Source organism: Culex pipiens, chromosome 1 (assembly GCF_016801865.2).
Source record: "Culex pipiens pallens isolate TS chromosome 1, TS_CPP_V2, whole genome shotgun sequence".
Lineage (NCBI taxonomy): Eukaryota > Metazoa > Arthropoda > Insecta > Diptera > Culicidae > Culex > Culex pipiens.
In genome coordinates this window covers 67936823-67964165 of record NC_068937.1, presented here as the reverse complement: position 1 = coordinate 67964165, position 27343 = coordinate 67936823, and the positions used below count along the sequence as shown (strand labels likewise).

Genomic DNA, 27343 nt, shown 5'->3' with positions numbered 1-27343 from the left:
AATGTGCATAGTGCCCAAGGGGTGTAAATACTTTTTTTACATACTGTATATTTCTAAAAATAGAAACAGCTAATGTTCAAAGGAAGTTTTGACAAACTGTTAGTGAACTTGGTAAAACCTAGATGACCGCAGACTTCTTATTGACGTTTAAGCCTGCTCATCCAACATAACCCCTCGTGGAAAGATGCAGACGCGCGCCCGGACTTGACATTTGGAGTGATCTTGGGTTCGATACTTGCCCTGAGGATTCTTCATCAAATAGGAAAACTGAAAATGCAGCAACGGGAACCAGCAGCAGCAGCAGAGTATTAGCAAGCGATATTGATTAGCACTCAAACATGAAAAAAATGATCTCAAAACCAGAATAATGACATTGAATGATTTTTAATGGTTGATATTTTTATTATTCAGCTACTATTTAAAGTATCGGAAAGTGACATTTTACTTACAAATAAAGTGCTAAATAAAGAAACAAATCACTTAAGCGAACACCTGGGACGTATTTTTATGAAAAACCTCTTTCACACGGAGAAAAAAGAGTTCCCAAAATCGTGAACAAGCGTTCATGAAAATGAGAACCTCGAACAAAGTGTTCAAATCCCATGGTACGATTTTGAAAAACGTACCATGAAATTTGAACACTTTGTTCGTGGTTCTCATTTTCATGAACGCTTGTTCACGATTTAGGGAACTCTTTTTTCTCCGTGCACAATGCACATTCTTGCCTGCCACGATATGTTCTTAAACGGTTCTCAAAACGTTTGCCTAACTCACTTCTTAATCTGACCGTTTAACAACATCCTGAACGGTTCTAACAACGTTTACTTAACCCTCTACTGCCCAAATTTTTTTTTTCGAAAATATTTATTTTTCCCCTGTTCAGGAGGTCATTTTGAGCAACTTTTGTTCTACGAAAAACTTTACTTCTCTTGTTTTATGTTTTTCTTGTATCTTGTTTAGTTTATGTTTGTTTTTGGTAGTATTTGGCCTACTCTACCATCTAATATAATTACATTTCGCCTATCTAATTTTTTCATGTTTTTACAGTCACTTTTTCAATTTTTTGCATGTTTTTCACATTTTCTGCCATAGAATCGCACCATCATCATTTAAATTGCAAAAAAATGCGTAGAGGCATAGTCTGGGACACTACAAAAATTACTGCATACTTCTTTTTACTGAAAATATAGGAAATGTTAGTAAAAAACACAGCCAAAGTTGACCCCTAAAAAAATGACATTTCAAAAAACATTGGCAAAGTCACATAAAACAAGTTAAACTTCCAACCCTGAAATTTTCTAAAATTTTAAGAGTTCTACTTTCCAATGCTTTTTAAATATCAAAAATCGGTTAGAAAATTGATTTTTGGCGATTTTTTAGATCGAAGCCCGTCTAAAGGCGGGGTTAGGTTGTAGAGGGTTAATGCAAAGCAGTTTTCATGGCAAACCAATTCATAACAAACCCGGATCCAGCCAAAGACTAAGGAAAATGCTCTGCTGGTAAATTCTTCCAGATAGAGAACTGTCACAGGCTCCCAGGGACAAAAGCAGCAAACAGTTAGTGCCTGGTTAGTGCCTTTTTTCCGGTCTTCGAAGGAAACGCTACACGAGGACGTGGTAGAGTAAGAGAACAAAGGGGTCCTCAAGACGAGTTAATTGATAGGTTTACAAGCAAAACTATTTTCAGGTGATCCGGTAAGACCGGATTGGCCAACAATCGGACATAGGTCAGACGGGTGTTACGGCAATATTTGTATTTTTAACGATATTTAAATCAATATTTTGGACTGTCTCAAAGCGTCAAAGCAAATATAATCACGAGGGTTTTCTTACAAAATAAGTTATCACTTAAAATTATATTCTCACGTCACAAATTGATTCATTTATTACAGTCAAAACAGTGCAGATCAATACGTATCACTACACAATCGAAAAACAACAAAAATGTACGCTAACTGATTGATTTGCTTCAAATAAAAATTCAAAACAAAAAGCGCTGCGCACAGCAAAATACATCCATCTCGTGCGGTGGCGCGAAAAGCAGTGACAGTGACAGCAGCAACAAGCTTTTTCGTTTCTTGTGTTTCTTCTCTTCGCTGCGCTTAAACTTTATTTTTTTCTCTCGCTCTCCCACCATCGCTTTAAAGCTTAATGTTTGAATATTTTCCCGTTCGCATCGGAGTGGCGCTAGTGTTTTGATGCCTGAAATTTGACGGAGTTGACGGCATGTGGTAGCCCTGACTGAAAAGTCCGTCGGACGTCCGTCGTTTGTCGTCCGTGCATTCGTACGATGTCGCACGACAATGTCGTGCGACTGTCGCGCAAATGTCATACGTTTTTGCACCAAAATGTCGTATTTGTCGTGCGATCGATAATCGAAATTGTACGACATTGTCGTACGACATTCGACCGACGTCGCACGGTTTTGTTATTTAGGATGTCGTGCCATTGTCGTGTGCTGTCAATTCTAATTTTTAGGTTATGTTGTAGTTAAAAAAAATGTGGTTTTGTTTTTATTTATTTTTTTTATTCAGACGCACAAAATTTCACAATAATATTAGCTTTTTAACTCAATTAAACTTTCGGATCGCAGATTCTTCTCAAAATTCCTTGATTTTCCTTGACCGCAGCTTCGGGCTTGGATTGGTGTTCTCCTGGCAGCATTTTGGTCATGCTGGACTTTTGATCCCCGACGAGCTGATCAAAGTTGTACAGGGATGCGAAGCCAATCTTGGATCTCCGACGGATTGATGGCCACCGGAGCAACGTTACCAGATTATTTTATGGGAAATCTGTATTTTCTTAAAAATAAATCTGTATTTTATCTGTATCATGTTAAATTCGAAGCCATGGAAGATTTTTTAGACTTTTCACAACAGATTTAAGCTTTTTAATCATATTAAAGCATAATTCAATTGCTAAATTATTGAAATTTTTAAATTAAATCATTTTTAAAAAATCTGTATATACAGATTTTTGTGATTTTTGCGATAAAAAAATCTGTATAATACAGATTTATCTGTATATTTGGCATGGCTGCACCGGAATACGAGACAATGTGGGTTTGTGGAGTATGCGTACGAAACAACGTGGCTGCTTCCGTGGGTTCTACGGATGCAACGCGGGACCACACGTGGACGGCAGGATCTGATTGGAATACGTTTGTTGCCTGAAAAAAAGATGCGTCAATCATAAATTGGCAAGCATTTATAAATAAAATTCAGATTTGAATAATAATAACATGAAAATTTCAAGATACTAAATTTTAAAAAAATCCTTAAAAAATAAAAATTGCATGACTTTTCAAAAGTTTAAACATCTATAAAAAAAAAATGAATGTATCTTAAAATTTAAAAATGCATAAAACGTGTTTGAAAATTTCAAGAAATTTAAAAATGCTAAAAAAATTCATGTTCTTATGCTTGAATTTCAAGATTTCAATTTTTTTGAAATTCAAAATTCTTTGAAATATTTTATGAACCGTCATCAGAGGTAACATTCTGTCATCAGAGGTGAGATTGGGTCAAACAAAAATGCTGAAATTTGTATGACCCAATCTCACACCCCACACCCAATGGAACTATAAAACATTAATTTTTAAGGATTACAGAATGTTAAAATTTTAGAAAATATCAAATATTACGAATTTTCAAAATATTCAAAAACTCTTAAAGTTAACAAATATCAAAACATTAAAAATGTAATAAAAATAATCTAATCAAAAATTTCAAAATTCTAAAATTCTAAAATTCTAAAATTCTAAAGTTCTAAAATTCTAAAATTCTAAAATTCTAAAATTCTAAAATTCTAAAATTCTAAAATTCTAAAATTCTAAAATTCTAAAATTCTAAAATTCTAAAATTCTAAAATTCTAAAATTCTAAAATTCTAAAATTCTAAAATTCTAAAATTCTAAAATTCTAAAATTCTAAAATTCTAAAATTCTAAAATTCTAAAATTCTAAAATTCTAAAATTCTAAAATTCTAAAATTCTAAAATTCTAAAATTCTAAAATTCTAAAATTCTAAAATTCTAAAATTCTAAAATTCTAAAATTCTAAAATTCTAAAATTCTAAAATTCTAAAATTCTAAAATTCTAAAATTCTAAAATTCTAAAATTCTAAAATTCTAAAATTCTAAAATTCTAAAATTCTAAAATTCTAAAATTCTAAAATTCTAAAATTCTAAAATTCTAAAATTCTAAAATTCTAAAATTCTAAAATTCTAAAATTCTAAAATTCTAAAATTCTAAAATTCTAAAATTCTAAAATTCTAAAATTCTAAAATTCTAAAATTCTAAAATTCTAAAATTCTAAAATTCTAAAATTCTAAAATTCTAAAATTCTAAAATTCTAAAATTCTAAAATTCTAAAATTCTAAAATTCTAAAATTCTAAAATTCTAAAATTCTAAAATTCTAAAATTCTAAAATTCTAAAATTCTAAAATTCTAAAATTCTAAAATTCTAAAATTCTAAAATTCTAAAATTCTAAAATTCTAAAATTCTAAAATTCTAAAATTCTAAAATTCTAAAATTCTAAAATTCTAAAATTCTAAAATTCTAAAATTCTAAAATTCTAAAATTCTAAAATTCTAAAATTCTAAAATTCTAAAATTCTAAAATTCTAAAATTCTAAAATTCTAAAATTCTAAAATTCTAAAATTCTAAAATTCTAAAATTCTAAAATTCTAAAGTTTTAAAATCTGAAATTCATAAATCATCCAATGCAGTTCGCGTTATTTTTAAAATTTCTAATATTTGACAGACCAAATTTCAAAAAAATTAACATTGTATAATCCTTAAAATACTGCAAAAGTTAATAGTTCTTAAAGTTATTCAAAGATTTCTGGAGTTTTAAGAAGTCTTAAAATCTTTAGAATTCTAGAATTTTTAGACTTTTGAAAATTTCTAATTTTATAATTAATAGAATTTTTCGAATTTAAAAATATAAAACTATAAAACAAAATTTGATTGTAATTTATTTATTTATTTATTTATATTAGAATTTTTAGAATTTTAAACTCATAATTTTTAGAATTTTTGAATTCTAAACTCTAATTCTAAATATGACGAACGACATTTAGATTTTTTTTAGATTCCATGAATTTAAAGAAATTTTTAGTATTCGAATTTTTGCATTCTATAACTTTGAAATACTAGAGTTTGAAAATTAAGAATGAAAAACTTTAGAATTTTACAGTTGAGTGATGAATATTTTTTAAATTCTAGTAATTTAGATTTTTCTTTAGTTTAGAATTATTGGGTAAACACGTCGATTAGATAACAATTTTGATGTTTTGAGGTTTTGAATTTAATACAATACAAAAACACACTTCGTTTCTAAAACATGACTCACCAGTTTCATCAGGTATGTGCCGCAACCTCCCGCGGAAAGTAAAACACCAAACACCAACCGCTACCTCGATCGCAAACCGGTTCCTTCCCGTCCTGTCTTCCGGAATGACCCGCCAAATTTCCCGTCCTCCTTCACCGCCACGAAGACCGAAATCTGGAATAGAAGACACCAAGGAAGACACTTTGATTCGGTCACTCGCGCACACCGGCCGGAACATTTTGGCAGCAAAAATATCACAATCTAGAACTAAACTTACCTATTATCCGTCGAAAATCGTCCAAAATCTTATCAGCTCCTAAACCAAATACCAAAAGTAACGACAGCTGGTTCGATTCGGTTGCAATCAAGTCCGAACATGATCAACTGAAGAGAACTGTCAAACTGTTTGCATCGACGATAATCGACGTCGAATTGAAGGAAAATCGATCGAAAAAACTATGTCGAGCATGTCGAGTGTTCGTCGTCCGTTTGTCGTCCTTTCGACCAATCGATATCGAAACGGTAAAATCAAAACCGTGCGACAACTCGTACGACGTGCGACATTTTTCAAACAGGGAGGTAGAAAGCCATTGGCGTCGCCAGCATTGAAAACTTTGAAAACGATATAAACGATGAAAAGCTTAGAAAGCTCCTATTGGAATCCAATGAACACTGTCAAATAAACTTACGAAATCACGAAAAATGAAGTCTACATTCCCTGTTTGAAAAATGTCGCACGTCGTACGAGTTGTCGCACGGTTTTGATTTTACCGTTTCGATATCGATTGGTCGAAAGGACGACAAACGTGCGACAAACACTCGACATGCTCGACATTGTTTTTTCCATCGATTTACCTTCAATTCGACGTCGATTATCGTCGACGCAAACAGTTTGACAGTTCTCTTCAGTTGATCTTGTTCGGACTTGATCAAATCAGAAAAACAATATTGTTGTAAAGGTTCGTGAGGATTTTGGCTGGTTGATTGGTAAGTTGCGTTCCTTTTTTTGCTGGAAAGTTCCGGCCGGAGTGGGCGAGCGGATAAATCATAACATTATGTTCCAGACTTCCTGATTTCAGCCTTCGCGACGGTGGAAGAGAACGTGAAACATCGTTAACCCGGCGGATCATGCCGGAAGATGGGACGGGAAGGAACCGGTCTGCGATCGAAAGCGGATTGGGGTGAGTCGTGTTTTTTTAAACGGTGGAGGTGTGCCGGGAGGAAAAAAGAGGACGATGGAAATGTGCGTGGGGGAGGACAGGAGGGGGGATCCAAACCTAATGCAATCACAAATTCTAAACAATTAAATAATTTAAAAAATAATTCTTGAATTGTTCAATTCTACGAGCCAAAACTTTTTTTTAAATCTCAAACACAAAAATTCTGAAATTCTTTACTTCTGGAATTCTAGTATTCAAAAATTTTACAATAATTAAGTAAAAATTATAAAACTCTAAAATTCTGAAACCTGGCTCAACTCGAGGGGGCAGCATGAAGTTTGTGGGAGTAGCGAACAGCTCTAATTCTCCATACAAACTTTGGAGAAAACCCATTCGGCTCTGTCCAAATATTTTTGAAATTTTTGAAAAGTACAAAGTAAACATGTTTTTGGGGTCCCCTTGAATTGAACCTGCGCAGAAACTTTGTTGGTCGGTGTTATTTATAAAATCATAAAATTATAAATAAATAAATAAATTATTAAATAATTTAATAAATAAATTATTAAACTATTAAATTATGAAATTAAGAAATTAAGAAATTATGAAATTATTAAATTATGAAATTATGAAATTAAGAAATTATGAAATTATTAAATTATTAAATTATTAAATTATTAAATTATTAAATTATTAAATTATTAAATTATTAAATTATTAAATTATTAAATTATTAAATTATTAAATTATTAAATTATTGAATTATTAAATTATTAAATTATTAAATTATTATGTTATTAAATTATTAAATTATGAAATTATGAAATTATGAAATTAAGAAATTATGAAATTATTAAATTATTAAATTATTAAATTATTAAATTATTAAATTCTTGAGTTTTTTTTGAAAAGGACCAATAAACTATTGTCTTTCATATGTTTATAGGACCTAATCAAAAAAAACTCTGGAATTATTAAATTATTAAATTATTAAATTATTAAATTATTAAATTATAAAATTATTAAATTATAAAATTATTAAATTATTAAATTATTAAATTATAAAATTATTAAATTAAAAATTATTAAATTATTAAATTATTAAATTATTAAATTATTAAATTATTAAATTATTAAATTATTAAATTATTAAATTATTAAATTATTAAATTATTAAATTATTAAATTATTAAATTATTAAATTATTAAATTATTAAATTATTAAATTATTAAATTATTAAATTATTAAATTATTAAATTATTAAATTATTAAATTATTAAATTATTAAATTATTAAATTATTAAATTATTAAATTATTAAATTATTAAATTATTAAATTATTAAATTATTAAATTATTAAATTATTAAATTATTAAATTATTAAATTATTAAATTATTAAATTATTAAATTATTAAATTATTAAATTATTAAATTATTAAATTATTAAATTATTAAATTATTAAATTATTAAATTATTAAATTATTAAATTATTAAATTATTAAATTATTAAATTATTAAATTATTAAATTATTAAATTATTAAATTATTAAATTATTAAATTATTAAATTATTAAATTATTAAATTATTAAATTATTAAATTATTAAATTATTAAATTATTAAATTATTAAATTATTAAATTATTAAATTATTAAATTATTAAATTATTAAATTATTAAATTATTAAATTATTAAATTATTAAATTATTAAATTATTAAATTATTAAATTATTAAATTATTAAATTATTAAATTATTAAATTATTAAATTATTAAATTATTAAATTATTAAATTATTAAATTATTAAATTATTAAATTATTAAATTATTAAATTATTAAATTATTAAATTATTAAATTATTAAATTATTAAATTATTAAATTATTAAATTATTAAATTATTAAATTATTAAATTATTAAATTATTAAATTATTAAATTATTAAATTATTAAATTATTAAATTATTAAATTATTAAATTATTAAATTATTAAATTATTAAATTATTAAATTATTAAATTATTAAATTATTAAATTATTAAATTATTAAATTATTAAATTATTAAATTATTAAATTATTAAATTATTAAATTATTAAATTATTAAATTATTAAATTATTAAATTATTAAATTATTAAATTATTAAATTATTAAATTATTAAATTATTAAATTATTAAATTATTAAATTATTAAATTATTAAATTATTAAATTATTAAATTATTAAATTATTAAATTATTAAATTATTAAATTATTAAATTATTAAATTATTAAATTATTAAATTATTAAATTATTAAATTATTAAATTATTAAATTATTAAATTATTAAATTATTAAATTATTAAATTATTAAATTATTAAATTATTAAATTATTAAATTATTAAATTATTAAATTATTAAATTATTAAATTATTAAATTATTAAATTATTAAATTATTAAATTATTAAATTATTAAATTATTAAATTATTAAATTATTAAATTATTAAATTATTAAATTATTAAATTATTAAATTATTAAATTATTAAATTATTAAATTATTAAATTATTAAATTATTAAATTATTAAATTATTAAATTATTAAATTATTAAATTATTAAATTATTAAATTATTAAATTATTAAATTATTAAATTATTAAATTATTAAATTATTAAATTATTAAATTATTAAATTATTAAATTATTAAATTATTAAATTATTAAATTATTAAATTATTAAATTATTAAATTATTAAATTATTAAATTATTAAATTATTAAATTATTAAATTATTAAATTATTAAATTATTAAATTATTAAATTATTAAATTATTAAATTATTAAATTATTAAATTATTAAATTATTAAATTATTAAATTATTAAATTATTAAATTATTAAATTATTAAATTATTAAATTATTAAATTATTAAATTATTAAATTATTAAATTATTAAATTATTAAATTATTAAATTATTAAATTATTAAATTATTAAATTATTAAATTATTAAATTATTAAATTATTAAATTATTAAATTATTAAATTATTAAATTATTAAATTATTAAATTATTAAATTATTAAATTATTAAATTATGAAATCAGTCTTTCCTTTAGCACCGTGAATCGGAAAGCACGTCGCCGGTTGAGTTCGTCGAGGTTTTTGTGTTTTAATAATATAGTAATAACATTACAAACATGCACGGCCAAGAGGAGTTAATAAGGGTAGCAAATAGTTATTTTTTTAATGTTATTAGGTAAATCGAATTGGAGTAACAACGCGTCGCGTCGCTAGTTGCTTTTCTTGCTTGGAGTGTATCCTAGACCTTTTACCTTCCCAAAAACCATCCAACTCCAAGCGAAAATAACTTGAGGACACCGTGGAGATTTTCCCTTATTCCCTTAGAAAAGTGAAGCAGAATCCGATTTGCGATGTCGTTCCGTCGGGTCGCAGGATTTTTCGCGTTCGTCGTCGGTGTGCAACAACAAAAAAAAACTTATCATGCCTTTTCAGCTCGATAAACATCGTAACTCGTCGTTCGCTTCGTTAATCAGTACCTCACTAACCATCAATCATTTAAAACTCGTAAAAAAAATCTCAATTCAAAAAGTTACACTGTTTAATCCTTAATTCTATAATTATAAATGATTTTGGTTCTATCTTTCCACAGTCGGCTGTCTAAGATTAAACCATTTAATTTAAAACTTAACAACCGATAAACGGGAAATGTCTCATCCGCAGCATCCGATTGTTTGCCTTGAGAATAAGATATAATACCTTTCAACAAACACTATGATTTTGGGTCGCATCATCATCTTCTATGATGAATCCTGACCAAATACCTTACCCTACTAACAAATTTTCAGGTTTCTGGCGCTTGTGGGGTGTAAGCACAGAGTAAATCAGCTGCCCTAGTAGCAACCTGCGCTAACTAACAATCCCGTCCCTTAAACTCGAGGTCTACAAACTGACATGGCGGGCGCCGTTGGTGGCCAATGACTGTTACCTATTCGCAACTGATCTAGTTTTGGCAATCATGGTGTTTTATCTTTTCAGCGCATTCATACATGCTGTTGATAAGGGAAACACCATTAGATTGTTGAAGCCTATGGTCATTAGTGCTGAAAGGATATTACGGTTCTGTTCAGCAACGGAGGGGCAACCATGGGTGATCTCTCATGCTCATGCTCATGCTCAAATTATTAAATTATTAAATTATTAAATTATTAAATTATTAAATTATTAAATTATTAAATTCTTAAATTATTAAATTATTGAATCGAAAATTTGACAAACACAAAATTATTATCTACAATTCTTAAATTTTATTAATTCTTATGTTTTGAAATTCTTAATTTCTAAAATTCTTAACTTCTAGAAATTTTAAATAATTTGAATATTTTCGCCAGGTAGCAAATAGGAGAAATTCTCGTATGTTTAGCAAAATAAGCACTCGCTTCTGACTCCATCCAATTTACTTATTTTAACTATTCAAACAACTAATTTTTCAAAACTTTTGATTGAAAATTGCTTGCTCACTTCTTATTGGCCGATTTATCATTTGATTTCAGTTGAAAACGCTTTTTATGAGCTGTAATTGAATGTCAAAGTGCTGATATGGCAACATTAAAGGCACGCTGGAATTAGATGCTGTTCCCCTAGTTACAGTATTTTTTTTATTATTTAATTCATTTCAGATCTGTATCAAACAGTCTCCAAACAGGACAATGAAAGTGTTGGTGGTGTTTGATTTTTAGAGAATGTCAAAATCGCCATTATCAATACTAAGACCTGGAAAAAAAGAACAAACTTGCGGCCGAGTACAACCTCTGAGTGAAAGCGATGGAGGTGAACGAACTACTCACGGGGCAGCACACGAATTCTACCAGATTGGCCATCATCAAGCGAAATTTGGAAAATTGTGACTGCAGTGATAGTGAATATTTGGAAAACAAAGTGCCAGGCCAGTGAAAACTAATAGATATCAATAAAAATCAGCAAAACAACAAATAAAATGAATTTTATTTCGAAAATAACCTAAAAATTCCTAAATGACAGCACACGACAATAGCACGACATCCTAAATAACAAAACCGTGCGACGTCGGTCGAATGTCGTACGACAATGTCGAACAATTTCGATGATCGATCGCACGACAAATACGACATTTTGGTGCAAAAACGTATGACATTCGTGCGAATGTCGCACGACATTGTCGTGCGACGTCGTACGATTGCACGTACGACAAACGACGGACGTCGGACGGACTTTTCAGTCAGGGTTTAGGCGATTTTAGGAGCGCACGGGAAACAAATTGATTGTAGCCGGATGAATGTCCTATGTCACAAAAGTTTTTGCATAAACATTGGACAGTTATGCAAAAACGGACAGGGCAAAAGAAACCGAAAAGCAACGGTATCTTACATGTTGAAGGAAACATCGGTAGACAAGCATTCCTTTGTGGACCACCGATCAGTGCGGTACTCTTGGATATTAGCTCCTGAAAAGTGCTTTAAAAGTGCAAAAATGCCTCATGGCAAGAAAAAGAGGCGGTCCTCACCAGCAGGATCGGCAGATTTGAAGAAGCTAAAGAATTCCGAAGCGCTACCTGCAAAGCCAGGCAGTTTGAGCAAGGACGCTTGTTCAGCACAGAGCGAACGGCCCGAGCAGGGGTAAATAACACGGGAATACCAAATTTTGGTATTACTTGGGCAAATAACAGGGACCAAAATGTGCCCTTGCACGGAAAGAAGGTTTATCGTGAATCTTACTAAAATTTGGTTAAAAATCCTAAAAAAATTGGTTGTTTTTTCAACCACCATTTTTTTTAGTTAGAAATCCTAAAAAAAAATCCTGGATCTGACAGCTGGAACTAGGTCAAAAAAATAGTAAATCTAGCTAAAATGTTAGCAAATTTTACTAATTTGTATGCTGGAAAAATGCTGTCAGTCTCAAAAGCTGTATGTTTTCAGAAAGTCTGTTAGCTATTTTAGCTGGATTTTAAGGTATTCTAGCAAGCTTTATGGTTAGCCCAGCGAGTTTTTAGGCTATTTCAACTAGTTTTTTAGGAATAATTTTCAAAATTTTCCATTGATGGCTGCGAATCCAGATATCTTAACAAATCTTTTTAGCTAGTTTAGCTAACCTTGCCACTATTCTTGGTGGGTGTTTTGGTTAGAATAGCTACTTTTTCTGCTATTTCTACAAGTTTTTTTTTCAAAAGCCTCCGTTGCTGCCAGTAAAGCTCGCTTTATTCACCCAGCCTTTGGCTGATTTAGCTCATTTCTTTTCTGATCTTGCAACGTTTCTCGGTACATCCAGCTAATTTTTCGATTTTTCGATAACTAGTAATTTTGAAATCTCTTTAAAAAAAAACCGTTGCTGCCTGCAAAACTGGTTTTTTTCAACAAGTACGTTTTTTGGAAGTCCAGCAAATTTTTTGAATGTTTCAATAGATTCCAGGCTTTTTCAACTTTGTTATAATTGACCATCCTGATATTCTATTGAGTTATATTGAGTATATATTCTATTGACAAATTTAATAAAAATACAAAAATACAAAAATACAAAAATACAAAAGTACAAAAATACAAAAATACAAAAATACAAAAATACAAAAATACAAAAATACAAAAATACAAAAATACAAAAATACAAAAATACAAAAATACAAAAATACAAAAATACAAAAATACAAAAATACAAAAATACAAAAATACAAAAATACAAAAATACAAAAATACAAAAATACAAAAATACAAAAATACAAAAATACAAAAATACAAAAATACAAAAATACAAAAATACAAAAATACAAAAATACAAAAATACAAAATACAAAAATACAAAAATACAAAAATACAAAAATACAAAAATACAAAAATACAAAAATACAAAAATACAAAAATACAAAAATACAAAAATACAAAAATACAAAAATACAAAAATACAAAAATACAAAAATACAAAAATACAAAAATACAAAAATACAAAAATACAAAAATACAAAAATACAAAAATACAAAAATACAAAAATACAAAAATACAAAAATACAAAAATACAAAAATACAAAAATACAAAAATACAAAAATACAAAAATACAAAAATACAAAAATACAAAAATACAAAAATACAAAAATACAAAAATACAAAAATACAAAAATACAAAAATACAAAAATACAAAAATACAAAAATACAAAAATACAAAAATACAAAAATACAAAAATACAAAAATACAAAAATACAAAAATACAAAAATACAAAAATACAAAAATACAAAAATACAAAAATACAAAAATACAAAAATACAAAAATACAAAAATACAAAAATACAAAAATACAAAAATACAAAAATACAAAAATACAAAAATACAAAAATACAAAATACAAAAATACAAAAATACAAAAATACAAAAATACAAAAATACAAAAATACAAAAATACAAAAATACAAAAATACAAAAATACAAAAATACAAAAATACAAAAATACAAAAATACAAAAATACAAAAATACAAAAATACAAAAATACAAAAATACAAAAATACAAAAATACAAAAATACAAAAATACAAAAATACAAAAATACAAAAATACAAAAATACAAAAATACAAAAATACAAAAATACAAAAATACAAAAATACAAAAATACAAAAATACAAAAATACAAAAATACAAAAATACAAAAATACAAAAATACAAAAATACAAAAATACAAAAATACAAAAATACAAAAATACAAAAATACAAAAATACAAAAATACAAAAATACAAAAATACAAAAATACAAAAATACAAAAATACAAAAATACAAAAATACAAAAATACAAAAATACAAAAATACAAAAATACAAAAATACAAAAATACAAAAATACAAAAATACAAAAAATACAAAAATACAAAAATACAAAAATACAAAAATACAAAAATACAAAAATACAAAAATACAAAAATACAAAAATACAAAAATACAAAAAATACAAAAATACAAAAATACAAAAATACAAAAATACAAAAATACAAAAATACAAAAATACAAAAATACAAAAATACAAAAATACAAAAATACAAAAATACAAAAATACAAAAATACAAAAATACAAAAATACAAAAATACAAAAATACAAAAATACAAAAATACAAAAATACAAAAATACAAAAATACAAAAATACAAAAATACAAAAATACAAAAATACAAAAATACAAAAATACAAAAATACAAAAATACAAAAATACAAAAATACAAAAATACAAAAATACAAAAATACAAAAATACAAAAATACAAAAATACAAAAATACAAAAATACAAAAATACAAAAATACAAAAATACAAAAATACAAAAATACAAAAATACAAAAATACAAAAATACAAAAATACAAAAATACAAAAATACAAAAATACAAAAATACAAAAATACAAAAATACAAAAATACAAAAATACAAAAATACAAAAATACAAAAATACAAAAATACAAAAATACAAAAATACAAAAATACAAAAATACAAAAATACAAAAATACAAAAATACAAAAATACAAAAATACAAAAATACAAAAATACAAAAATACAAAAATACAAAAATACAAAAATACAAAAATACAAAAATACAAAAATACAAAAATACAAAAATACAAAATACAAAAATACAAAAATACAAAAATACAAAAATACAAAAATACAAAAATACAAAAATACAAAAATACAAAAATACAAAAATACAAAAATACAAAAATACAAAAATACAAAAATACAAAATACAAAAATACAAAAATACAAAAATACAAAAATACAAAAATACAAAAATACAAAAATACAAAAATACAAAAATACAAAAATACAAAAATACAAAAATACAAAAATACAAAAATACAAAAATACAAAAATACAAAAATACAAAAATACAAAAATACAAAAATACAAAAATACAAAAATACAAAAATACAAAAATACAAAAATACAAAAATACAAAAATACAAAAATACAAAAATACAAAAATACAAAAATACAAAAATACAAAAATACAAAATACAAAAATACAAAAATACAAAAATACAAAAATACAAAAATACAAAAATACAAAAATACAAAAATACAAAAATACAAAAATACAAAAATACAAAAATACAAAAATACAAAAATACAAAAATACAAAAATACAAAAATACAAAAATACAAAAATACAAAAATACAAAAATACAAAAATACAAAAATACAAAAATACAAAAATACAAAAATACAAAAATACAAAAATACAAAAATACAAAAATACAAAAATACAAAAATACAAAAATACAAAAATACAAAAATACAAAAATACAAAAATACAAAAATACAAAAATACAAAAATACAAAAATACAAAAATACAAAAATACAAAAATACAAAAATACAAAAATACAAAAATACAAAAATACAAAAATACAAAAATACAAAAATACAAAAATACAAAAATACAAAAATACAAAAATACAAAAATACAAAAATACAAAAATACAAAAATACAAAAATACAAAAATACAAAAATACAAAATACAAAAATACAAAAATACAAAAATACAAAAATACAAAAAATACAAAAATACAAAAATACAAAAATACAAAAATACAAAAATACAAAAATACAAAAATACAAAAATACAAAAATACAAAAATACAAAAATACAAAAATACAAAAATACAAAAATACAAAAATACAAAAATACAAAATACAAAATACAAAAATACAAAAATACAAAAATACAAAAATACAAAAATACAAAAATACAAAAATACAAAAATACAAAAATACAAAAATACAAAAATACAAAAATACAAAAATACAAAAATACAAAAATACAAAAATACAAAAATACAAAAATACAAAAATACAAAAATACAAAAATACAAAAATACAAAAATACAAAAATACAAAAATACAAAAATACAAAAATACAAAAATACAAAAATACAAAAATACAAAAATACAAAAATACAAAAATACAAAAATACAAAAATACAAAAATACAAAATACAAAAATACAAAAATACAAAAATACAAAAATACAAAAATACAAAAATACAAAAATACAAAAATACAAAAATACAAAAATACAAAAATACAAAAATACAAAAATACAAAAATACAAAAATACAAAAATACAAAAATACAAAAATACAAAAATACAAAAATACAAAAATACAAAAATACAAAAATACAAAAATACAAAAATACAAAAATACAAAAATACAAAAATACAAAAATACAAAAATACAAAAATACAAAAATACAAAAATACAAAAATACAAAAATACAAAAATACAAAAATACAAAAATACAAAAATACAAAAATACAAAAATACAAAAATACAAAAATACAAAAATACAAAAATACAAAAATACAAAAATACAAAATACAAAAATACAAAAATACAAAAATACAAAAATACAAAAATACAAAAATACAAAAATACAAAAATACAAAAATACAAAAATACAAAAATACAAAAATACAAAAAAATACCAAAAAATACAAAAATACCAAAAAATACCAAAAAATACAAAAAAATACAAAAATACAAAAATACAAAAATACAAAAATACAAAAATACAAAAATACAAAAATACAAAAATACAAAAATACAAAAATACAAAAATACAAAAATACAAAAATACAAAAATACAAAAATACAAAAATACAAAAATACAAAAATACAAAAATATAAAATTACAAAAATAATTAATTTAACTTAATTCAACTTAATTTAACTTAATTTAACTAAATTTAATTAATTTAACTAAATTTAACTAAATTTAACTTAATTTAACTTAATTTAACTTAATTTAACTTAATTTAACTTAATTTAACTTAATTTAACTTAATTTAACTTAATTTAACTTAATTTAACTTAATTCAACTTAATTTAACTTAATTTAACTTAATTTAACTTAATTTAACTTAATTTAACTTAATTTAACTTATTTTAACCTAATTTAACTTATTTTAACTTAATTTTACTTAATTTAACTTAATTTAACTTGATTTAACTTAATTTTACCTAATTCAATTGAAATTTACTTAATTCAACTTAGTTTTACCAAACAACTTTTAACAACAAGTGAACTAAATTCTACCTAATGTAACGAAATTTAAAAAATATATCTAAGTTTAATTAAATTTAACAAAAAATTCTAGATATAACCACACTAGACTAAATTTATTTCAGTTGAATTAAACTAAACTTAACTTATTTTGGATCTGTCAAACATTGGCCAGTCTATACCTAGACACTCTGTACCCGCAGCCTCCCCCCCCCCCCCACGTAGACAGATGTCCATACCAAAAAGTGGAGTGTGGACAAACGCCAGCCTCCACCTCCCCCGCCAAAGGGTTCACGACAAAGGGATGCCACCAATCGTCCAAACAAAAATTAGAGGCTCAACTTCTAACCTCTTTCCCTCAACACAAAAAAAAACTTCTCACCTAATCAACTGAAGATCTCAGCCCGCAGAAAATCTTCCTGGCTTTTAATCCATTCACTCACGCACCATCTCCACCTTTTGCACTTGCACTTTCGACTTTCAAACACAGAATCGTCACAAAACTCCGCGAACTGAGCGACTTAAACAGGATCAAACACGATACGAGACGTTCTCTTGCTTTGTGTTGGTCTCGAACTGATGATCTGTCAAAAAATCCATGCTGCCGGTTCCAGCTAGTTTTTCGGTAAAAAGTAGGCAAAATTGTGCTGAAACACCATTATTTTTGGTAAAATCTCTCCTGTCATTTTGATTTGGGCTGTCAGTTTTGGATAGCAAATCAGCAATCAGGGTTAGCTATTTCACCAATCCCAAGTTGGTAAATTCCTGTAATTTTAGCTAATTTAACCAAAAGAATCGCTGTTCCACCAATTTGAAGCCAGCTAATTTGAATTGCTAAATTTAACATTCCAACGCCCAAGGCTCCAAAAAAGTTGGAACGGCAACTTCATCTTAATGGTTCTCGGGCACAACTCAACCAATCAAGATAATTCTTTTTTCCAGTGATTTGTTAGGATGTCTAGATGATTCTAGAACTTTGCAGAACTTAATTTGATCAAATCTGTAATTTTTGCGATCAAAAACATCGTTCCAACTTTAAAAAAAAAATTCGCCAAAAATTCCGCGGAGGCAGTCTTTTTAAAAAAGGTGGAACGATGTTTTTGGTCGCAAAAATTACAGATTTGATCAAATTAAGTTCTGTAAAGTTCTAGAATCATCTAAACATCCTAACAAATCACTGGAAAGAAGAATTATCTTGATTGGTTGAGTTGTGCCCGAGAACCATTGAGTTGAAGTTGCCGTTCCAACTTTTTTGGGAGGCTTGGGCGTCCGTGTAAGTTGGACATGCGTTGGGCGTTCCAGTGTTAAGATGGAACTCCTTTCCGTGTGGCGTGGACAAATCGCTCACCAGCTCGATGTGGACCGCCTTGGTCGAAAAGCAGACGAAAATGGCCACGTAGACTTTGGTGGGGGCGCGGTTTCGTACAGGTGACTTGATATAAAACGGCCCGCAGTAGTCAACGCCGCAGACAGAGAACGGACGAGTTGGTGCGACCCTCGATGCTGACAAATCTGCTATGCTCTGGATTACCAGCGTGGGTTTACTGCGGAAACAGGTGTGACAACGATGGTAGACAGATTTCACCAGGTTTCGTCCGCCCAAGATCCAGTACTTCTGGCGGAGAGTGGCCAGCATGAGGGCGGGACCTGCGTGCAGTAGTTTCTCGTGGAAGTAACTAGCCAACAGAGCCGTTAGCGGGTGTCGCGCAGAGAGAACAATCGGGTGTTTGCTTTCGTGAGTCAGTTTGGCGTTCCGAAGCCGGCCACCGCACTATGGGGTATTTCCATATAAGCGAGCGGCCAAAAATATTTTTTTGCGTTTTTGTGACTTTTTTGTGTTGTTTGTACTTAGTATAATGAAAACAAATGAAATTTGATATTTTTCCAAAAAAAAGTTTAATTTTCGATTTTTTCATATATTTGAGGCCACATGCATTAAAGTAGTGAATTTTAATATTCTTGCTCTGTCTAGTTGATGCACGGAATGCACTATGGGGTTTCAGGCGGCCATAAATCGAAAAACTGACACACTCTAATTATTTTTTTGGTATTTTTTTTTCGAAAATAAACATTCTAACTAAGAAAAATCCGGAGTTTGAAAGTTGTAGGTTCAAAATTCACTGAATTGCAGACCTTCAAAGGCGAAAATGGTAAGAAAAAACATGTTTTTTGACAAAAAAATGATTATTTTTCATAGTTGTACTGTGTAGCTGTTTATGTTTATGTATCCTGCATCATTATTTATATTCAGAAAGGTAATTGATTCAACTTTTCAATAATATTTTACAAAACATACTTTTACAGGCTAAAAAAATAATAAAAATCAAAAAAGATGGATTTTTATTCAAAATTTTGTTTTTTTCAACTTTGTTAATGGAGTACTTTTTTTGTGTGCATTTGTGCGATCTGAAAATTTTGCAGCTTAAAATTTGAACCATGTCCTAACTTGTCTCCAAATTTCAAAGTGCACTTATGTGCACTTTTTGAGTTATGCCATTTTGAACATTTTGATTCATGCAAGAAAATTAATGATTACGCGTATACGCTTGGTTAAAATCACATTATTTACCTGCGGAGGCAGAAATGACGTACCTGCTATGTATGTTTTGAAATTGATTTGATATTCATGACTTTGTTGGTACCCTAAGTACGTTTAATAAAATTAGAAATTCCTATTCTAAGTATTTTACAGAAACGATTCGTCGAATATTCATATCAGTTCGTTGTTGTGTTCTTTTGAAAGTATGGATAATAATACCGTAGTGTCCCTGTACGATATAACGAAGCACTATTCTGAAAACGTGAGAACTGCTTTCGAGTATATTTGTAAGAATTACAACATTGCAGAACCATCACATGATCAACTCAGGGAAAAACCACAACCAAAAACGTGGACGAGAATCCATACAATGTTCCATAAAATAAACCGTCTAAAATTCTAAAACACCGCAAAAATCAAATTTTAATTGGAGGGGGAGGGGGGGGGGGGGTGTCTTCAAAGAGAGGTGGATTTTAACTCAAGAAAAAGGGGAGGGAGATTGAACGTAAATCAGAAACTTTAACATAGCTGTAGAGAACAAGACGAGGATACTCAATATTAAGCAAAACAACTTAATCGATTGAAATATTCAATGCAAAATAAATGCTACATGTAAGTATGGCCATTTGAAATGTTAGAGTCGAAACTCGAACGGTTTTGATTGCTGAGTGAAATATTGTGGTTTCGGAAATAAATCGAATTTTCGCGGCGACTTATCTGACACTACGCTCCGCAAACTGATCAACTCTAATTTTGAGTGCAACGAGATGTTGTGTTGAACGCGAGGTTAAACGTCACTGAAAAACATTTTGTCGCTCTGGCACCAAACCGAAACGAGCGATTTCCACTCTCGCCGCACTTTTTCTCTCCGCATTTTTTTGTCTAACTAAATAGTATCAGTGCTTGCGTGTTGTTGTCGTAGGTTTTGGATGATGATGTTGGCCATTTATGCAAGTTAAAAAAGTACATATTTCCTTTCGTTTTTAATTAAATCAGCTAAAATCCATCGACATAAGTTTTCGCCAATCAAAACAAGATGGAGGAATCACAACAAACTTGGCTTACACACTGATCGAGTAATACCGAATTAGGCTAGACAGAAAAAGGCGGAGAGAAAAAGCGCGGCGAGAGTGGAAATCGCTCAGTTCGATTTAGTGCCAGAGCGACAATAAGCCAGCAACGCGCGAGTGACCGTATGAGTGTGAGTGCCTCGCGCTTGCTGCTGCGCAACGTAAAGCGTCGGCAAAAAGAGAGAGAGAGCGACAAGACAAAATCATCGATTGCTGCGATGCACACGAGAGAGCCATGTGTGTGTGCGCGACTCGGGGTCTTCAGTCTGGTTTGTAAATTTGCAGTGGATGGTCTTTTGACGACATTTTCAGTTTCCATCGTCAAGATGGCTGCAGTGTATTATAAAATAAATAAACAAACCCGTGTTTACTACAATAGCATAAACCGCCATTCCGTGCATCAAATAGACAGAGCAAGAATATTAAAATTCACCACTTTAATGCATGTGGCCTCAAATATATATATGAAAAAATCGAAAATTAAACTTTTTTTTGGAAAAATATCAAATTTCATTTGTTTTCATTATACTAAGTACAAACAACACAAAAAAGCAAAAAAATAATTTTTGGCCGCTCGCTTATATGGAAATACCCCATAGTGGAGTGGTTCACCGCCAGCAACAAGCCCGCAGCAAGGATCAGCCTGCAGCCGGGAGGCATGAACACATGTAAGCGATCCAACAACCCCAAAAAAAGTCTCCCGGTGATGAAGCCAAAGCCGGGCAAGATGAGCGGCTCGACCAACATCAACCAACTGATCGGCCAGCAAACGCAGTTCAACAAGTCTTGGATATCGGACCTGGTGCGGTCGGGCACTGAAGGTCCTGATTTCGCCGCAGATGTGTTATTGATGGATCATCACCGAAGCCGTTTCTCCAACCCGGTTGATATTGCCGGGATGGCGTTTCATCCCGTCATGACCAGTTTAAGTTCATCTGTAACACTGTTCCCGATACAAAGGTGGACGGAAATCTTCAAAGCAGAATTTTAGTTTCTGTATGATCCACATCACATTCGGGATTACCTTGATCCTGCGCTCACTGGCTACGGAAACCGTAATTGGTCAGATTCGCACGAGATTGTTTTAAGGGAGAATTTTAAAAGAGGTTTTTCTTTTACTACTCTTTTCCGGTTTCACCGCGGTCGTGGTGGATCGAGGACCTACAACGACGAGAAGCGCATGTTGATAAGAACTTTAAATCTGGAACAAGTACGATGCGTCCTCCTTAAACCATCCGGACCTTCGTCGGCCCTGAGGAACATCCGCGGGTTCGTCGAGTTGAGGTAGGTATCAAGAAAAAGGAGAAGAATACTTTGCTAGCTGGCTGTCCGGTGCTAATGCATGACGACTTTGTCGCTGCGTACAACTCGCGGATACGCGTCAGTTCCGCAAGATTCGGCGCCGTGGAACCGGCCACTGAGAGGTCGTGACTGTGAATGGTGGAGAAGAAAAAAGCTAAGATTGGGTTTTCTTTTAAATAAAAATGACTAGTTTTGCTGTCATCAAACACGTTGTTTTATTTATGCATTGAAAAAAAATAAAAGAAAAAGCAGCATTCTGACCGACTTTTTTAAATCTGTTTTGCATTTTTGTACTATCACACTATATAAATGCAAACATTATCGAGAATCGAGAGTGGTTGAAATGTTTTAGGATCTTTTGCGTTCTTCAGCGTTGGATGTGCTAGACGAAAACGGGATATCGCAAAAAGGGTTTGTCGTAGATTAGCAACTTGCGAAAATATGTCAGCCGTCTAACCAGTTTCGTGAGAACTGACTAGCAGCTACTATGCCGGCCTACTGTCCGACCAGCTTTTCTTCGATCTATCATTGAGTGATTGTGTCCGCCTGGGGTTCCTCCGACGGTGGTTGAGCGGTACAGCGGCAGCGTGGCGGTTTTCATAACGGGCGATAAGATTGTATTTTCTTGATGTGACGGTTCCAAGTGCCCACATCCGGTAGCACCTTGGGACAGTAGTCGAAGGTCTGTGAAAACAAAATCGATTAAACTTTAAGAAATTCCTTAAGCTTTGGCGACAAGCTGATCCTCGATCTTCCTTGCGTCCACAATGTGGTGCTTCAAATCATGCCACTTGCGCAATATTAAAATCTCCTGGTTGGCAGTAATCAGATCGTTCCAAATCTCCGGTAGCTTCAGTGGCTCCACCCCACAGTGATCGTAAACTGCCGGAACCTCTTCCTCTGGTACGATCAATTCGGCCACCGGCGCTTCATCGTACTCCTCTTCACAATTCCCAACCCCTGATAATCCTCGTGAAAGTACACCGTTTGACCAACTTCATGTACCGGATTAAACTTCTCGCCAACCATCGGAATTTGCAAGGTCGTAACCTGTCCGCATCGAATCTCCCACGACCGTTTCTGGCACCCTCGGAATTATCACGTTCGGAGGTTGTCCCATCGCTAGTAGAGTACAGCGTGTTCGCCGTCAGCTGCCGTTCTGCACCGGGATGGTCAACCCGTTCGAAGTCACCCGGTTAGCTTCGGCATGTTGTCGCTTTGATGGTTGTGTCCTGGTGGTATTGTTACAAGGGGAAATACAATTTTGGTGGGCGGGTTGTTGCAAGAGGAGTTTGACTGCGAGGCTGCTTAGCTCAAGGGTGGAGTTTGAGACCGGGAGCCGTTACGTTGTCATCAGCAGCTGGACGATGATGTCACATTATTGCCCGACCTGTGAAGATGTTAATCGGCTTTAACGATGGCAGGCAGAAAAAATGAAGCCTCGTACGATTCGTTCTACTTACTTTAGGTACAGTTGAGAAGTTTGTATAGTAGATCTGGTGGTCAGAGTCGTCGTTACTGTTCCACGGCTGGACGTTCCGTTACACAAATTCAACCCGTTCAGCTTCCTACCGACAGGTTCCCGGTCGACAAACCATCGCCGCAACTCTGGACAGAGAGGTTTGACAATCTGATGTTTGCCGTAGCAGATTCGGTGGAAGAAACTTTGCATCTTCCGTGCTCTTCCGGGACCTTCGCTGCTTTCTCCAATACCAAACTCTTGGTGGACCTTTTTCACACAAAAGCGTTAATTTTATCGGAATTTTGTGGCATTTTGTGGCAAATAGTTGTAAAAAAAACATAAATTTTCTACCACGACGAACTTCTCGATCAATGTGACAGCGAGAACTGTCAGTTGTACTTGACAGTTCTCGTTGTCAAATAATTCGAGCAGTTTGGTGAGAGAAGGCAACAAAAAAGGACAGATAAGGCGAGCTAACGCGCGTTAGCACAAGAAAAGGTCAGAGAAGGTGGAAAAAGTAAAACGAACGTTGAATGTTCTTGTAAAAGTTGCTTTATCGCTAGGCCAAGGCGAAAGTTAGCCACCCCTCGCTCAGGATTCTCCACCCACGTCCAACCGCAAATTTTAACAGCCAAATCAAAAAAAAATCTGCGAGGAAAAACTCAACAACATTTCAACCAAAGAAAAAGTCATCCGCATGCTTGAGCACTGAGTTGAAAAACATCATCAAGAAAATTTGAATTGTCAAGCTATCTGAATCACAGATTGCTTGATATTTGTTTTCGAACACGAATTTTCTTGCAAAAAACAGAAGAAGAATACAAACGTAAACACTCAAAAAGAAGACTCTATCCAGCCGTCCCGTCCCAGATTGTGACATGACAGCGAAAAGTTACCACCCAGTCAGTTCAATTTGAATTCTGAAACGGAATCTGATTATAATCGTACACTAAAACCCCGGTTTACGCTCAGGCGTTACGCTTTGTATTTCGTCGATTTCTATGGAACGACGCAATATTTTTGCAAACTTTTTAAAGCGATTTATACGTCTTGTGCAGATCTACAAATTGCTGTCAAAAGAACGTAAAAACATTACACTGTTTTCGATAAATCAACCAAACAAAAAGCGTAACGCTTGTGCGTAAACGGGGGTTTTAGTGTATACGAATTCCGTTTTAAACGTTACAAACAGTTCGAACACGGAACCGTTTGAAACGGAATTATATATACACTCAAAATCAGAATAACCCTTAAAAGGGTACTTCCTATCCTTTGTTCAAGTTTACCCGTCGTCACCCTTTTGAAAGGGTACGAGAGCGAAACCCTTCAAAAGGGTACTGGCCCAGTACCCTTTAAAAGGATACTGGTCATGGAGCGGCGCGCTCACTAGCGACATCTATGAGTCAATTTTGTTTTGTTGAAACAGTGCTGCCATCTATTGTAATTTTTCATAATTTCTTTAAACATTAGATTTTATCAGGAAAAAGTTTTTTTATTGTTTTAAATTAATATTTACAGTTCAAAATAAAAAGTAATCCTTAGTAAATCACATGCTTTGAGTATTGCGCTGTTCAGTTTAAACCATGCACTCGCGATCACGACGTAATCGGCTCGCCGCGGGATGAACGTCGACTAGGACTTCATCCAATTCGAAGAGAATTTCGAACAGGTCCGTCCAACCGGCGCACCTTCGCGCTGACATATTCCGCCGGGTGGGACATGTGGTCAATCATAATGGTTAGATGACGCACCTTGTGTGCTATCCGGCCGGATGTTGCACATTCAGCCATCCGGGAAACCGGCATATTTCTGCAATAAGAACGCCTGTAACCAAAATGACAAAAACAAAACCGACCAAAACAAACTTGATTGCAAGCGATTTTCGATGCCCCCTGTGTGCGGATGTCACAGTCTTCTACGACGGAATGGTGGTAGATGGACAAAATTGGCCAAAATCTGGAACAACACCGGTAAACTAAAAAAAACTTTAAAAAAACACGCACCACGCACGAGCACGATACAAAACGTCAAACAGATTTAAGTACCGAATTTAGAAACTAGGGCGGCGCTAGTGGTAATATTAAGAAGTTTCAAAAATCTTGCCTAACATATGAAAAAGGCGTATGAAATATTAAAATGCCGTTTTGACGGTGTCTGGACCAAAGAGCCTATGTCTGGAAATATTTTTATCGGATTCCCCGGACATTTTTACATAACATACTAAAAAATGGGAGGAGTTCATTAACAGGATTCCGAGATATGATTTTTTGAAAATAAAATCCGTGTTTTTCGACGCGCCGCGCGCAAAAACACGAAAATGACAAAATCGGCAAAAAATCAACTTTTTTCACTAAAACTGCGATAACTTTAAAATTTCAGCGATGACCTATAGATGTTATGGTACCAAATTTTTTGTAATTAAAAGACGCAACTTTTGGTACCCAGACATGTGTAGGTCATCGCTGAAATTTTAAAGTTATCGCAGTTTTAGTGAAAAATGTTGATTTTTTGCCGATTTTGTCATTTTCCGGTTTGTGCGCGCGGCGCGTCGAAAAACACGGATTTTATTTTCAAAAAATCATATCTCGGAATCCTGTTAATGAACTCCTCCCATTTTTTAGTATGTTATGTAAAAATGTCCGGGGAATCCGATAAAAATATGTTAGGCAAGATTTTTGAAACTTCTTAATATTTTTCTTTGAAAGGCCAACTTACCACCTTTCATTTGCGTATAAGACAATTGAAATCGGTTGAAATGACGAGGAGTAATGATTTTTCGAAAAAAGTGGTTTTTGCGAAAATCGACGAAAATGGCCATTTTTTAGACCACCCTAACACGGCGTAGGTCACCCTAATGGCCAAACAAAAAAATACGGGTCTAATTATTTCGGCCAGGGAACCCCCAGAAAAACTTTGAGCCCGATCCGAGCACTTTTGTTTTTTTCCATGCAGTTTTCGTGGGGAATTGCTGTATATATATATATATATAAATTATGGTTAGATGAGTCCTCGGTGGCTCTGGAGTTCGGATGAAAGACGAACCGCGCTGGTTGACTGTACGTGACGAACTAATTTATTGAAGAAGAATGGATGACCGCGACGACGACTTGGCGACGCGAAGTATGCAAATGTAGGGAAGTATGGGGCGATGGGCCGTATGGGCCGTAATTACCCCATCGTTAGTTTTGAGTCGGCCCGACTCAATTAATTTTTCTTTAAAAAAAACGTATCCGTACAGAGGTCTGAGCTGGACACGAATTTATATGTTGGTAGGCCCTGTAACAGTTTTAGCTTTTAGGTCATCTGGTACTAGCTACCGTTCGGATGACATATAGTTTTCCTTGTGTCTATCTGAACTGGATTGCTACTTTGCACCGCACTTACTGACATTACGCGAAATCGCACCCAACTGTT

The 27343-nt window shown here is 30.0% G+C and overlaps 2 long non-coding RNA genes across 2 annotated transcripts; both read left to right on the top strand.

Annotated features, from left to right (window-relative positions):
* Positions 1-647: 647 nt before the first annotated feature.
* LOC120429514 (uncharacterized) lies at positions 648-13129 on the top strand. The gene is made up of 4 exons (XR_005607420.2): positions 648-2230; positions 5909-6320; positions 6398-6514; positions 11170-13129. It is a non-coding gene; the product is annotated as an uncharacterized LOC120429514 (long non-coding RNA).
* Positions 13130-17508: 4379 nt separating this feature from the next.
* Positions 17509-24760, top strand: LOC128092564 (uncharacterized). The gene is made up of 2 exons (XR_008211880.1): positions 17509-20773; positions 21269-24760. It is a non-coding gene; the product is annotated as an uncharacterized LOC128092564 (long non-coding RNA).
* Positions 24761-27343: the final 2583 nt, after the last annotated feature.